Source organism: Pistacia vera, unplaced genomic scaffold (genome assembly GCF_008641045.1).
Source record: "Pistacia vera cultivar Batoury unplaced genomic scaffold, PisVer_v2 Contig951, whole genome shotgun sequence".
NCBI lineage: Eukaryota > Viridiplantae > Streptophyta > Magnoliopsida > Sapindales > Anacardiaceae > Pistacia > Pistacia vera.
Genome location: NW_022196836.1, coordinates 180,340 through 194,686, shown reverse-complemented (window position 1 = coordinate 194,686; position 14,347 = coordinate 180,340). Strand labels below are relative to the sequence as shown.

Below are 14,347 nucleotides of genomic sequence, written 5' to 3'. Positions count from 1 at the left end.
CATTTGATCAAGTTATTGACATTTTCACAAAACCTCTCAAATATGATACTTTTCAAAAATTGAGAATGATGATTGGTGTTGGAAAGATGTCAAGTTTAAGGGGGCATTGAAAATTAAACTTGACTTTATTGCAGAATGGTAAATTTCAACAAGAATTTGAAGAGCTTACAATTATCCAGATTTAGCTTATAATATATCAATGTACAACCCTGACTGTCTAGTTTCTAAACCTTCAAACCACTCATCAATTGGATTTTTATTGAGTAAGTTATGATCAATTTAATACTGACAATTTAGTAAAAACCGAAAAACAGAAGAAACCGAAATGTGTGCCATTTGGTGTGTAAAACGTTTGTGTGTCTTTTGGTGCGTAAAACGTATGTGTGTCTTTTAGTGTGTCAAACGTACGATGAATGTGAATATATACAGCCATACACTCAAGCTATATTTAACTCATGATAAATAAGAATTTTGATTTGTGAATTCCTCTTCTATTTCCTGCTTCCTTGTGAGCTTTGTGCCTATCTGTTTCTATCTCAAAGTTCTGGTTTTCTGTTACTTATTCTGTTTGTTTCCTTTGAAAGTTTCACAACTTTCTGCTTCTTCTTTGGACTGATCCTAGGACTCTCAGAAGGATCAATCATCAACGGAGACAAAGATGTGGAGCTCTCTCCCTGTGCCTTCCGTTCAGGAGCTGGTGAAGGAGCCGCTCACGACTATTCCACCACGATATGTCCGTCCTCATCAAGATCCTCCTTTCGTATCCAATGCCACCTCGTTGCCACAAGTGCCCGTTATCGACTTGAAAAAGTTGCTTTCTGGAGACTTGGCGGATTCAGAATTAGACAAGCTTCATCGTGCTTGCAAAGAATGGGGTTTCTTTCAGGTATCAGTAGAAGGATCAAATCAATATATACTATATATGATGTGTCTTGTAAAATTTTGTTGTAAGAGTGGAAATGTTTTGTAGTTGATAAATCATGGAGTGAGCAGTTCACTGGTGGAGAAAGCGAAGATAGAGACTCAAGAGTTTTTCAATCTGCCAATGGAGGAGAAGAAGAAGTATTGGCAAAAAGCAGGAGATGTTGAAGGATTTGGGCAGGCGTTTGTTATGTCTGAGGAGCAGAAGCTTGACTGGGCAGACATGTTCTTTGTGACCAGCCTCCCATTTCATTTGAGGAAGCCACACCTAATTCCCAAGCTCCCTCTCCCTTTCAGGTTCTCTGTTTTCTGTCAAATTATTTTCATTGTCAAGATTCTCCAGCTATGCTCGTGATCATATAATATTATAGTGACGTTTCTGATATCGATGTTTGAATTAGTTACAGTTTAAAAGCTATTCAGATTATAATTTATATCTTACATTAGGTATTCAATAGTTCTAATCCTTTTATCATTAAAGACTAGTCTTTACTTTTTTATTTATCTTTTTTTAAAATGTAGAGAAACATTGGAAGCTTACTCACTGGAACTAAAAGATCTTGCCATTATAATCCTGACCAAATGGGAAAAGCTCTGAGAATGGAAGATGATTATGTGAAAGAATTGTTTGAAGAGGCGAGGCAGGGAATAAGATTGAACTACTATCCTTCATGTCCACAGCCAGAGCTCGCTGTTGGCATCAACGCTCACTCCGAAGGCGGCGGCCTTACCATCCTCTTCCAGCTCAATGAGATGGATGGCCTTCAAATCAGGAAAAATGAGATGTGGGTTCCTGTTAAACCCCTACTAGGTGCTTTTATCATCAACATTGGAAACGTTTTAGAGGTAATGCTCATCACAAAGAAATACTGTTCATAGCAAGGCGGGAGAGGTTTGGTTTGCTGTGAGTTTAAAATAGAGTTAATGACATTAATATCTCCGTCATTATGATACAATAATAAAAATCCCCATAAGATTTTCAAAATCACAGAAATTCCCTTATCATTAATGAACTGTTAGTAAATCATTAAAATTTATTCTGTTATGAGTTAATAAATATCCTCATAACCGTTAAATCCTCTTGTTTGTATAATTTAACACCTACAGCTTAACAGTAGTTGAATTTCTGTTATTTTGGAAACCTCAAGGGGATTTTGGTATTATATAATACCTCAGGGGGATAAACACGTTAACTTTTTAACATATTGATGGTTAGATCTTCATATGTAAAATATCATTTCAATCCAATTAGTGGATGTATCTGTATTTAAGCACCTAATATAATAATATAGGGTAATCCTAACTAGAGAATTTTTGTATATATACAAAGAGACACGAAAGATGAAGAGCATAACTTAGATGTTGTTTAATTAGAGTTTCGGATTTTGCAGATTGTAACCAATGGAACTTACCCTAGTATTGAGTATCGAGCCACTGTAAACTCTATGAAAGAAAGGATCTCAATTGCCACATTCTATAGCCCAAATGCAAACCGCGATATGGGTCCAGCGCCGATCCTTATAACACTAGAGAATCCAGCATTGTTTAAGAGAATAAGTGTTGCAGACTACTACAAGGGATTCTTTAGGGGTGAGCACGGGTAGCGGGTAGAACCGGAACCGGGGGTAAGAATCAGAACCGGAACCAGAACCTACCCAGAACCTGCACTGTGCGGGTAGGTTCCGATTCCAATTTTTTGGAACCGCTACTGTGCGGTTCCGGTTCTTGCATGTGGAGGAACCGGAACCGGCACCAGCACCTGTAAAAAGGGTACCCTGTTTGGAACCTGTAGGGAGTACCTGTTTTGGAACCTATTTGGAACCTGTTTTGGAACCTGTTTGGAACCTGTTTTGGAACCTGTTTTAGAAACTGCTTTGGAACCTATTTTGGAACCTGTTTGGAATCTGTTTGGAACCTGTTTTTGGAACCTGTTTAGAACCTATTTTGGAACCTGGACTATAATGAAATATTTGTGAAATGTAAATAATGGGGGAGTTTCTATTATTTTACATATAAAAAAATTTAAAATAGAAAAAGTTAAATTTTTAGAATAACCTAATTAAATAAATATACGAATACAATTATACTTATTACATATAAATTACACCATATTAAAAGCTTTAATATATTATAATACATTAATATTAAAGTTTTGATCAATTAAGTGAATAATTGGAATTATGATCCAATTAAAAGTGTTTTACATTTTTAATGTTATTAAAAGAATTATTTTTGAATAAAATAGTATATTTGATTGAGTAATAATATATTTAGTTATTTACTTCAATTATCAAGTTCTAAGTATATCTATAATAAATTAGTAATTAATTAATTATATATGATAAATTGATAAACATTAATAAATTTAATTACTAGTTAAATATCATACTTAATCAATTATAACATTACATTATAGTTAAATGATTACTTAATTAATTATAATTTTATAACATTACTTAATTGATTTATAGTATAATTAATTATAGCATTACATTAATTGATTACTACTTAATTAATTGACTTATAAGTTATAACATAATTAAATAGTTAATTAATTGACTTATAATTAGAAATTTAATTAATTATAGCATTACGTTATAGATTTATAGTATAATTACTAATCCATTATACATTTTATTATAACATTAGTAAAATTAATTAAATGATTAAAATTTAATTATTATAATATTACATTAAAAATTTATTAGTATGATTACTTATAGTTATTCACTATAACATTATATTATATATGATTATATAATTAATATAATATTACATAATTAAATAATTACTTAATTGATTATGTCATTATATTAATATAGATTTATTACTAATTACTACATACTTAGCATAATATACTTATTATAAAAATTTAATTAATTATAACATTACCTTATAAACATTTCATATAAACCATTAATTAAGCATTACATTACAGTTAAATATCTCATTAATTATAATATTTATATTACATCATATATTATGATCACTTATCATTAATACTTATATAATAGCTTACATATTACTAATTAGTTATGATTTAACATTATTACATTATAAACATTAGTAATTACTAATTTACTATATTATTACATTACTTAATTAAACATTAAAAATTTAATTAATTATAACATTACCTTATAATTTATAATATATTACTTAATCATATAACATTCCATTATAATATTAGTATATATCAAATGATTAAAATTTAATTAATTATATATTAAATTATAAATTTATAGTATGATTACTTAATTCTTATAACATTACATAACTATTATAGTAGATCATATAATTAATTAACTACATAATTAAATGATTACTTAATTGATTATGAGTTATGATATTATGTTTTAAACATTAGTAATTACTAGTTTACTACATAAACTTAACACACATACTTAATTAAATGAATAAGAATTTAATTAATTATACTTACTTATAAACATTTCATTATAAACATTATTAAAAATTACATTATAGTTAAATAATTACTCAATTAAATATAATATTATTATATTACATTATATATTATGATCACTTACTTATTATAGCATTACATAGTTAATGTTACATAATTACTATTATTTATGAATTTATAAATTACATTATAAACATTAGTAATTTACTATATTATTACATTACTTAATTAAACGATTAAAATTTAATTAATTATAACATTACCTTATATATTTAATATAATTACTTATCAATTATAACATTCCATTATAAACATTGTATATTAATCAAATGATTTGAAATTTATTAATTATAATATTAAATTATAGATTTATAGTATGATTACTTAATTCATTAAAACATTCATTATACTATTATAGTGATCTATAATTAAATAACATTACATAATTAAATGATTATTAATTGATTATGAGTTTGATATTATGTTTTAAACATTAGTAATTACATATACTACATAAACATTAGCACAATATTAATTAAATGATAAAAATTTAATTATATAACATTACCTTATAACTTTCATTATAACATTAATTAAGCATTACATTAGTATTAAAATTACATAATTAGTTTGAATTTATAACATTACATTATAAACATTAGTATTTACTAATTTACATATTATTACATTACTTAATTAACGATTAAAATTTTAATTAATTTAACATTACCTTATATACTTATAATATGATTACTTATCAATTATACATTCCATTATAAACATTAGTATATTAATCAATGATTTGAAATTTATTAATTATATATAAATTATAGATTTATAGTATGATTACTTAATTCATTATAACATTACATTATACTATTATAGTATGATCATATAATTAATATAACATTACATAATTAAATGATTACTTAATTGATTGGAGTTATGATTATGTTTAAACATTAGTAATTACTAATTTACATATAAACATTAGCACACAATATTTAATTAAATGATAGAAATTTAATTAATATACATTACCTTATAAACATTTCATTATAAACATTAATTACATTACATTATAGTTAAATAATTACTCATTAAATTTAATATGTTATATTAAATTATATTATGATCACTTACTAATTATATCATTATATAGTTAAATGATCCATAATTACTTAATTATTATGAATTTATAACATTACATTATAAACATTAGTATTTACTATACTATTACATTACTTAATTAAACGATTAAATTTAATTAATTATAACATTACTTTATATATTTAAATAGATTACTTAATCAATTATAACACTATTATAAACATTAGTATATTATTAAATGATTTGAATTTAATTAATTATAATATTAAATTATAGATTTATGTATGATTACTTAATTCATTATAATATTACATCATACTATTATAGTATGATCATATATTAATATAACATACATAATTAAATGATAACTAAATTGATTATGACATTATATTATAACAATTATATTTACTAATTACACAATTCTTAATCAAATTTTATAATTTATTAATTTATACATATTTATAAATTTATGGTATGATTATTAATTTAATTATAACATTCTATTATAAACAATATTACAATACTAATTAGATTAACAATTTAATTAATTTTAATATTACATTATAATTAAATAGTATATTTTAATTATTATAAATTACATTTGCATTGTAGTATGATCACTTAATTATTATAACATTACAATTTACATTGTTATGATCACTATTTTAATTATAACATTACAATTTACATTGTAGTATGATCCCTTATTTATTATAACATTACTAGTTTCTATATTAAATTTACTAATAATTTGGTATATTATAAAACCCAATTGACCAATTATAACATAAATTAATAAATATTATAATTTTATTTTATGGAATTGTGATGAATAATTGTTTGTGTTTTGGTTTTACTTGAGACTTTTATGTGAATTGTGATGAATTGATTGAATTCAAGTGTTGCTTAGAGATTACAGGTTATGAGTTACATTGGACACAAATGAATGAATAATGAAAATTTGTTAGGGGTGTATTTGTAAACTTATAAGGTGTTTTTGTTATTATTTAAACTAATAGGGGGGTAATTGATTTTTTATAGGGTACCTTGGAAAGGAACCGGAACCTGCATTTTAGGTTCTGGTTCCTTGAATTGAAGAACCTGCATTGTGCGGTTCCGATTCTGGTTCCTTTTTTTGGGAACCTACACTGTGCGGTTCCGGTTCCGGTTCCCCTAGAAAATGCAGAGTACCCGGAACCGCTCACCCCTAGGATTCTTGTCCCACGAACTGCAGGAAAAATCATACCTTGATGTCTTGAGGATTAAAGATGAGGACGAGAGTGGTTGAGTGAGCAATGTGGAAAACCTAATGTTTAGTTTATTTATAGAAGCTGGTGAATAAATGATCGGTCATCTGTTTGATGCTACATCATCTCATTGTAGCTGAGTTCTGTAATTCAAGCTGGTTTGTTATGGACAGACCCAATTGAGATTTAAACAAAGTTTCACACTAGTTGATTTCAGATCTCTAATTTTCAGTAAATGTCATTATAATCCATAAATCTCATTGGTACTTTATGTTGAAACAGAGCATAATCCTTGTAGCAGCCATCGGCTGCATTACTATTGTCTCAAAACCTGACATGGAGAAATTAGAAAAGTATATGAAGCAACATCAACTCAAGAGGTCAAGTTAAAAGTAACTATGCAAAAATATCAATGTGGATGAACTACTATATACTCCATGTCCACAACCTGAACTTGTCATTGGCTTCAATCCTCATTCTGATGCCGTCGGCCTAATCATCCTCCTCCACCTTAAAGAGATCGAAGGCCTTCAAATCTATACAGATGGGATGTTGTTTCCTGATAAACCCCACCCAGATGCTTTTATACATTGGTGACATTTTTCAAGATATGATATCATAAAATAAACTCAAGAAAATGACATCAAATTGTTTGTCTTGTATGATCGAGATACCTGAACATTAAATTAATAATGATGCCATTCAAGCTCCATACAATCATTGACAAACCAACACATGTGTTTACTTATGAATGGTATCATTATTAATTTATAGCAATGGGTTTATAATCTTCATACTTTATAATTTTAAGAGCAATTATCGCATGTGTTTTGGTCAATCTTAAGAAGGGTGAGAATAATTAGGGTCCGGATCTAGTTCAGAAAAATTGGAACTGGGAATTCCTAGGTCCAATTCTGATTTCTATAGTGCTAGATTCAGGAACCAGAACCAGAACTGAATTGTAATTTTTGTAAACTGTTAGGGGTGTTTTGTTAATTTTTTTTAAATAGGGGGATAATTAAAATTAACCTGGGTACCTGAAACTTGGAACATATGTTTCCAGCTCCGGTTCCAAATCTTAGGAATCGGTCGATTCCGATTCCTTCAAAAAATTTAGGGTACCCAGAATCGCTCACCCGCCTATAAGGACAATTAAGCATTCCTTTTACCAAACACTCAATAGTTGTTGTTTGAGATAATAAATTACTATATAGCAGCAGGATAGTAGTTGGTTACTTATTATAAAAATAAAAGGAACAAGCAAAAGTTTTCTTTTTCGGTTTATACATGATATTATTTTTTAAGTGCGAACCAGCAAAAACAAAAAGTATAAAGACATATAATCTTTAAACAGAAGGTCATGTTAGTGTAATCCTTAGGAACCAATCGTGTCGTTAGTTCCAAGGCATTATGTTTTGTATATATATGTTAATATATATATTTTCTATATACATTTTATCTTATTAATGAAAAAAATGTTCTTATTTCACATGTGGTTTATTGCTTCGTTTATATATGTATTACATGTGAAATGTCAGGATGATACAAATCTTTAGAAGATCAAAATCATCAAAGTATTCCTTACATAGGTAATATTAATTGGGCAATAATATTACATAGTATACATGCTAAATGCCTCTGTAGAATATCATGTGATGGTATTAGTATTTGTGATTATAAAAGTTATATCACTAGGGCATTATCCTGGATAAGCGGTTAGTGAACTGTTTATCGAATATGGTCATCTATGATGAATCACATGGACATTTAAAATGTAGTCAATGATTTATCATAAGATCGTACTAGTGTATTATTAATCCTTAGACCTAAGATATAACGGTTGGATTCTGCATAAACACATATGGTTCATATGGTGTATAAACACGAGGCTAATCATGTTATGTGTTAATAAGCCGATTTGGCCATGTGTTGTTTATGTGTGAGGACAAGTGATAGTCAAGATGAGATCCATTGACTTGGTATAGATTGATATCAAGTTTCTAGACAAATGTCAATATACATTGGAAAAGGGAAATCTCCGGCTTGAGTATATAAAATGTTACTTGAAAGGTTGTTTTATGATGACACGTTCCATATGTATTGATTGTCAATTTGATATAAAATTAAGATAAGGATTTTGACATACCATGAATCCATTCTTAATTGGGAATAGACAACGAAATGATTTGATTATACAGCGCGTATGATTATAAAAGGGTTTGTTTGAGTATATCTTCATTATGACTTAGGGGTTATGCAGCATTGCTAGATGCCTATCATACTCGGTGGGAGTTTTGTTCATACAGATTTATGACAAAACATATCGAAATAGACTATGATATTGGGCCCACGGCTAGGCCACAGTGAACCTAAGAGGTCACACATAAAAACTAAGGAGAATGAAGAAATAGCCAAAGAAAATTGATTATCCAAGGTTGGCTAGCACGTACCAAGGATAATAAAGTTATTTATATTATTATCATTGAATTAGATTTAATAGAGGGTTATATTAGTTATTATGAATAATTTAAGAGTTAAATTGCTAATTGGAATTAAATGGATTTCCAATTCATAATTAATCATTTTCTGTATATTAAATTGGATTTAATAATGGGTTGTAATTGTAAACATATGAATAATTTAAGAGTTAAATTGTTAGAGTTAAACTATTAATTGTGATTAAATGTTAATCCAATATTATTATTTAGAGAAGTTTAGCAACTTCATAATAATTATAGAATTATTTACAACTCCAAAACAATTATGGAATTGTTTAAGGAAGTCCAAAATTTTTTTACAAGGCTACATATATAAAGAAAATGATATATCAATTTTAGGGTAGAGATCAAAATTTCTAAGAAGCCTAAATGTCTCTATTGGCCTAATTCTTCTTTTACCTTAGTGTGTGTTAGTAAGAGTTAGAAAATGGTTAGTTAAGTAACCTATAGACTGGGTTAGTTAGCTATTGTTATGTGTTAGTTAGCTACTGGTATGAGCACTATAAAAACAAAAGTAGTAAAAAGTGTGAAAATTTTCAGAACCTTCTCTTTACTTTTCTCTGTATTTTTTTTCTTTGTTTTTCTCTCAAAACTCTCATGGTATCAGAGCTGTCGACTGATGTCAAAGATGGCTGATCCTACTCAATTCTCCTTCAATCAAAATAAATCAGATCTCAAATCTATTATTGAGCTCGTTAATTCCACAAACCCTTCATCAATGTCTTCTTCTTCTCTTCCTGTCATTTCCCCCAAATTAACTAGGGATAATTACAGATTCTGGAAATCACAAGTTCTATTTGCTGTGGGCTCCCATGACTTAGAGGAGCACCTTACTGGACTGGTTTCATGTCCAGCATCGTTCGTTAAAGTGCCAACTGAAGGCATTAAGGGGTCGACAGAGAAGAAGTCTAACCCAGCGTATAATCAATGGAAGAAGACAGACAAGCTATTAGTAAGTTGGATTCTTAGATCTATATTAGAATCTATGTTCTCTGTAGTGTCTAAGTGTCAATTTTCTGCTGATATATGGATTGCACTAGAAAAAGAGTTTCTTACGGAATCTAGAACTAAAACTGTGCACATTAAGAGTTTGCTGCAAAACACTAAAAAAAGATAATCTTAGTATCCATGAATATTTTGTAAAGATGAAAGGATTTGTTGAAACATTGTCAGCCAGTGGAATTTTAATTTCTGATGAAGAATTAATGAACTACATTCTTGATGGTTTAAGTTTTGAGTATGATGCTGCTGTAGTAAATATTGCTACAAGATTGGAGTCTAGGATATATCCTATTTCTGTTCAGGAAGCACATATTATTTTGCAAAAATATGAGCTCAGGTTAGAAAGAGCAAATCTAGTTGCAAATTCTGTTGTCAGCACTGAGTTTCATGGAGGCTCAATCCACCTTGCCAATCTCACTACTGATACAACTCAAACAAAATATCAGAGTGAACAATCCTCACCTAATACTGGACAGCATCAGTTTTCACCTATACAGAACCGTAATCTCTCCTCCCACAATTTGCAAGCTTATCAACCTGGTACTGATTTCAATCAGTCTATGAACTCAACATCACAGAATCACTTTTATCCCTCACAATTCACTGGTGTTATGGGAAGAAGCAGAGGAGCTGGAATAGGCAAAGTTATATGTCAAGTTTGTGGAAATAGTGGACACCTTGCATTGAATTGTTATCATCGGTTTGACACAAGCTACACTGGAAGAAATACTTCACTAGTCAGACCACCACCAAATTTTGATAACAGTTACTCTAGAGCTCAAGTTGGGTTTTAGAACTTACCATATTTCACTCAGAGTTCACCTCAACCTTCTTATCACCCCAACATAAGTCACCAACCTTATCACCCCAACATAAGTCACCAACTAGTTGGATTTTCACCATTGTCCTATCTAAGCTCAGGAGCCCAAAACCTCAGTGCTAGCTTTCCATCAGGACCTAATCCAAGCTCAGGCCAATCATACACAAATTCTGGCCCTCAATCAGCCACAACTACTACTCCTAATCAAGTATATCTGTCCTAGACTCAACCATCAAATTACTCCAATCCTATTGCCAACTACATTGCTGCACCTTCTACTATCCAGGATGCAGCATGGTACATGGATTCTGGAGCCACAGATCATGTGACTTCAGACCTGTCTCAACTTGCAGTAAACTCAAGCTACACTGGTAATGAGCAAATTCAGGTTGGAAATGGTGAGTTACTCTCTATATCACATACTGGTTTTACTTCATTACCATGTCAATCTAGGTCTCTTTACCTTAAGCATGTTTTATGTGTTCCTCAAATTAGAAAAAATCTCTTAAGTGTATCAAAATTTACTAAAGATAATGGAGTTATTGTTGAGTTTTCTGTTGATCACTGTGTTGTTAAGGACAAACAGTCCCAAGCTGTTTTTCTTCAAGGAAAGCTTAAAGATGGTCTTTACCAACTCCAAATTCCAGCCATTCCCTTTGTCTCCAAGTCTAATCTGCTTGCAGATCATTCAACCTTTCCAATTTCAGTCCTTAACTCATCAGTTGGAGCTCCTGCTCAATCTCAGTCTTCACAAACTTTGTTTTCTGCATTTCCTGTTGTTCATACTACTAGTAATGCTAATAAAGATTGTGAAATTACAAGTTCAAATAATGTTGCTGTTAATAATTGTTCTCCTACATTTGTACCTATTTGTGATAACAATGCTAAGTCTGTACATGTATTATCCTGTAATAATGATACTGAAACCAATAAAGCTATGATTCATTCTTTTTCTGCTGCAAAAACCAATGGTTTGTTATGGCACAAACGTTTAGGTCATCCTAATACCACAGTTCTTGCAAAAATATTGCACTCTTTGAACATAAAACATACAGTCACAAGCACATTTGATTTCTGCACAGCTTGCCAATTTGGCAAACTTCACCAGTCCAACTTCCCTAGGTCTAATTCTAGAGCGTCTAAGCCTTTAGAACCAGTACACTCCAACTTGTGGGGACCATCACCTGTACCTTCACTTGAAGGCTTTAAATATTATATCTAGTTTTTAGATGACTATAGTAGGTTCACTTGGATTTTTCCTCTGAAAGTTAAGTCTGAAACACAACTTTTATTTAAACAGTTTCACAAACTAGCTGAAAGACAATTTAGTACAACTCTGAAATGTGTTCAAACTGACTGGGGAGGTGAATATAGAAGTTTAGTTTCTTGTTTTCTTGATCATGGCATTACCTTTAGGCATCCGTGTCCATATACTCACCAACAAAATGGCCGTGTGAAAAGAAAACATCGACAAATTGTAGAACAAGGCCTCACTCTCCTTGCTCAAGCTAGTATGCCCCTAAAATATTGGTGGTGTGCTTTCCAAACTGTTGTCTATCTTACAAATAGGCTTTCTATTCCTGTTTTGTCTAATCTATCACCTTTTCAGGTTTTATTTGATCACCCTCATGACTACTCAGGGATTAGAACCTTTGGCTGTGCTGTTTATCCATTTATTAGACCTTACAACTCTCATAAGTTTGCATTTCACACCACTAAATGCACTTTCGTTGGGTATAGTATGCATCACAAAGGGTACAAATGCATGGATTCCAATGGTAAAATTTACATATGTCAAAGTGTCAATTTTGATGAATCTAGTTTTCCCTTTGCGTCATCTCCTATTATAGCACCCAAAAATAGTGTCTACTCTTCTTTTCCTTCACACTCTTTACATACAAACATAGACACTTGTCTAACTTCTTCATTACCTCATACAATTGGTCAGAACACTTCACCACCTGCTAGTTTTGACTCTCCTGTTTCCTCATCAAATGTTGATCCTTCATTACAAGTTCCTTTCACAGTGGATTAGCCAAACTCGTCAGTAACTTTGTCTCTTTCATTAGATTTGGCAGCCTAAACACTTGAGCCTTCTTCATTACCTCATACAACAGGTCAGAACACTTCACCATCTGCTGGTTCTGACTCTCCTGTTTTCTCAACAAATGTTGAGCTTTCGTTTAAAGTTCCTTTCACAGTGGATCAGCAAAACTCATCAATAAGCCTGTCTCCTTCATTAGACTTGGCAGCCCAATCACTTGAACCTTCTTTTTCTTCGAAATCTAACTCTAGTTCTAGGCAACCAGTAGGCTTAGTAGACCACTTAACCTCCAAAAATCACCTCTCCAAAAATCAATCTGATGGTCTAAACCTTATAGTTGAACTGCCCTTTGTCACTCAACCTTTAACCACTGCCACTCAGTCTTTAAACATTCAGCCTATGTTTCTTGATGACCTGAACCTTACAGTTGAACTACCTTCTGCAATTCAGCCTGTACACACAATCACTTAGCCTTTAACCACTGCCACTTAACCTTTAAACACTCACCATATGATAACTAGGTCCAAATCTAAACTTCATAGTTCTATGTTAGTCTCCTCCATTGGTTCCAGTTCTCACCTTGACACAAGTGAACCAGTAAGTGTAAATGAGGCACTCTCCCATCTAGCTTGGAAATCTGCTATGCAAAGTGAGTTTACTGCTCTTCTTTCTAATAACACTTGGCAGTTGGTTCCAGTTGAATCCAATATGAACATTGTTGGTTGTAAATGGGTGTTCAGAATTAAACACAATCCAGATGGGTCAATCTAAAGATTTAAAGCCAGGTTGGTTACTAAAGGTTTTCAGCAAACTCCTGGTGTGGACTATCTTGAAACCTTTAGTCATGTGATCAAATCATCTACTATTAGAGTTATCCTTAGCTTAGCTGTTACCTATGGGTGGGATATACAACAAGTAGATGTTAATAATGCATTCTTGAATGGAGAACTTAGTGAGACAATGTACATGACTCAGCTTCCAGGTTTTGTTGATGATAAAAACCCTCTTCATGTTTGCAAACTGATCAAGACACTCTATGGTCTAAAACAGGCCCCAAGAGCCTGGTTTGAGAAGCTCAAAATTGCCTTTCTGAAATGGGGTTTTGTCTCTTCGGTGGCTGATTCAAGCTTATTCATTTATAGACACCATGAGGATGTTATGTATGTTATTGTATATGTTGATGATATCCTGTTGACAGGAAGTAACACTAAGTTGGTCCATAACATAGTTCACAAGTTGAACACTGAGTTTGCATTGAAAACATTGGGTTCTCTCAAGTAT

At 30.8% G+C, this 14,347-nt stretch overlaps 1 pseudogene; it reads left to right on the top strand.

Moving 5' to 3' along the window:
• Positions 1 to 658: 658 nt before the first annotated feature.
• Positions 659 to 2,525, top strand: LOC116120945 (annotated as a pseudogene).
• Positions 2,526 to 14,347: the final 11,822 nt, after the last annotated feature.